Genomic DNA, 2,796 nt, shown 5'->3' on the forward strand with positions numbered 1-2,796 from the left:
CAAGGACAAATAGGAAGCAGCCATGCGCTCTGCTTATTCAGTGAAAACATGTTTGACTTTCAGGAGAACAAGCCAGAAAAAAACAAATAAAATCAATAGAAAAGATAAAAAACCCTAACTGGACTTTGATAGAAGGCAAAAACCTAAAGTTAATTTAACCTTCCTACACTGAAGATGTACAAGCAGAAGGGACGGCGAGTTTTTAACATGAGAGGATTTATATTTATCTGTCTCCTTCAATCCGTTGCAAGTCTATGCTTGGATGTAAGTAGATAGATAGATAGATAGATAGATAGATAGATAGATAGATAGATAGATAGATAGATAGATAGATAGATAGATAGATAGATAGATAGATAGATAGATAGATAGATAGATAGATAGATAGATAGATAGATAGATTTGGACTAACTTGTATCATATTTAAATATCTTTTCAGGGCAAACAAGGTTCCTGTATTCCACTGGAGGGAAAGAACGAGACGAGCAGCTTGCCCGTGGGTAGACATTTAAAAATGTTGAATCTTTTTGATTATAGTGGGCAGTTTAGGATGTAAAGATGCAAATTGATCGGCAGTTCAAATCTAACACACTTTCCTGAAAGGAAATAGACTTCTTATATCTATTTTGTGGTCTCTGCTCACCTTTGACAAAATTAACTTTGTTCAGTCGTCCCCTTATGCAACGAAGTTCAGTGTCTGTGTGTTCTGAATTGTTTTCAAAATAATTAGAATTTTTTCTGATATTAATCTGCAGACCAATGCTTTTATTGATCAGTATTAGAGGTTTATCAAGGTAACAGATATTCAGTATAACCAAGTTAGAGTTATACAGTAAAGTGTGGACTCTAATAGATACGGTAAATGATTACTGAGCTATTGTTCAACTTCCCTTGAAGCTGGGAATTATGTCACACCTGATCTGCCGCAAGACAGGAAACAGTGGGATTTATTGATTAATCATTGTGGTTCCGTCTATTAGCAGTACAAGCTGCACACCATGGGATACTTTGATCCTGATATTGCCATAATTTTAGCTAAAAACTTTCATCTTTTAATTTCTGTACAAAATACGTAGAACACAAAAAAATAAACAGCCTTTGAAATCATTAAGAACAAAAGTGTCCACTGACAGAAATAGAATACCAAAATATTGACTTTCATGCAATTGTTTGTGTGTAACATCTGATTTAATAATCAGATGCTCTCTTGAATCATTAAGGACATTAATGTCTTCTTTGGAAAAAAGATTACATTTGTTTTTTGGGGGGGTTAAATCTTTTAAATTATTTCAGCCCATTTTATTTATTTTATATGTGCTGTTCACCAATAAAACCGTGTATTTACCCGTGGTAATTAAATGCTTGTCATTGGGTATAATAAGCTATACTGAAATACACAGGAACAGGAACATTTTCAGAAAACTACAGCGGGTTTTAAAAATGTATGCACACCTCTGTTAAAAAGCCAGGTTTCTGTGATGTACAAATGAGGGCATGATAAATTACAAAAATATTATTGTGAGTAATATTGTACTGAATTTACAAACCTGTTGAAAGGAAAAATGTATCTACATCTTAAAGTTCATTGGAAAAACATTATGAACACACCTTAAGATAATAAAACAGTAAACTATTTAATAGCACACATGCGCTATGATAAATTCATATAATTTACTTCCTTATTTCACTGCACCTTCCAACAACAAACAGACCTGGATGTTTAGTATCAGTTCCCCTATAGGTCACCACTGAAAATGAGCGAGAACAGAGAGAAAGAAACAAACAGCAGCTAAATGGAAAAGTTTCAAGAAGATTTTCTCTGTTTTGTGTAAATTGATTGAATGCATCCTCCCTTACGCCTTAACTGCCATGTTTGAATATTATCACCGTCTTTATAAACGAACTATCGACGAGATGCAACGTGGTGATCTTCTGAATTACATTTTTATCCGTTTAGTTACTTTTAAATTGGTTTGACAGGTAATCTTTAATTCTTTAAATCAGACAGCACTAAATAACCAGATATTTTTCACACTATCGTTGAGCAAACCCGGGTAGAAGCTCCCAGAGATTGTGGGGTCCCACTGTTTTCAGTGCCTGGCCACTTACCTATACCTGTAGCTCAGGTGTGTGTCCCTAAACACGACCACCCTGAGGATGCTAATCAGGGTATACTTCCACCTGCTGTCCTGCTATGTTAATTAGTTAATTCGTTGTTTCCACCTGCTGCACTGCTCTTAAAGGGGCTGCGTCCCCCTGCTGTTGTCATTTAAAGACACTCACTGATGGGCGCTAACCAAAGACTGGTCAATTTAAAGACTAAATATATTAGAACAGGTAAAAATTCAAGACTTTTTTTGGAGCTCCAAGTTCTTTGCGTTGCCTTAAAATATAAAATACTTCGAATTCATGGCAAATATGGGCGTTAAAAGGTAATCTGCAAAAACAAGAAACTGGAAGGAAGGAAGGAAGGAAGGATAAATGGATAGAAAGATGCAAGGAAGGGAGGAAGACAAGGAAAGGGGAGAAATACATCAGGAAGGAGAGGGCGAAGGAAAGAGGAAGAGGGACATAGGGGAGGAAGGAAAGGAAAGACACAAAGGAGGAATAAAGAACAGGAAGGAAGGAAGGTAACAAGAAAGGACACAACTGAGGAAACGTCTAAGACAATGAACACAAGGAAAGGAAAAATAACACCAAATAAGTGAAGAAAGCACACAAAGGAGGAAGGAACAGCACAAGGAGAGGAGGTAGGGAGGATACAAGGAAGGCATGCAGGAGCAACACAATGAAGGA

Source organism: Girardinichthys multiradiatus, chromosome 21, assembly GCF_021462225.1.
Source record: "Girardinichthys multiradiatus isolate DD_20200921_A chromosome 21, DD_fGirMul_XY1, whole genome shotgun sequence".
Lineage (NCBI taxonomy): Eukaryota > Metazoa > Chordata > Actinopteri > Cyprinodontiformes > Goodeidae > Girardinichthys > Girardinichthys multiradiatus.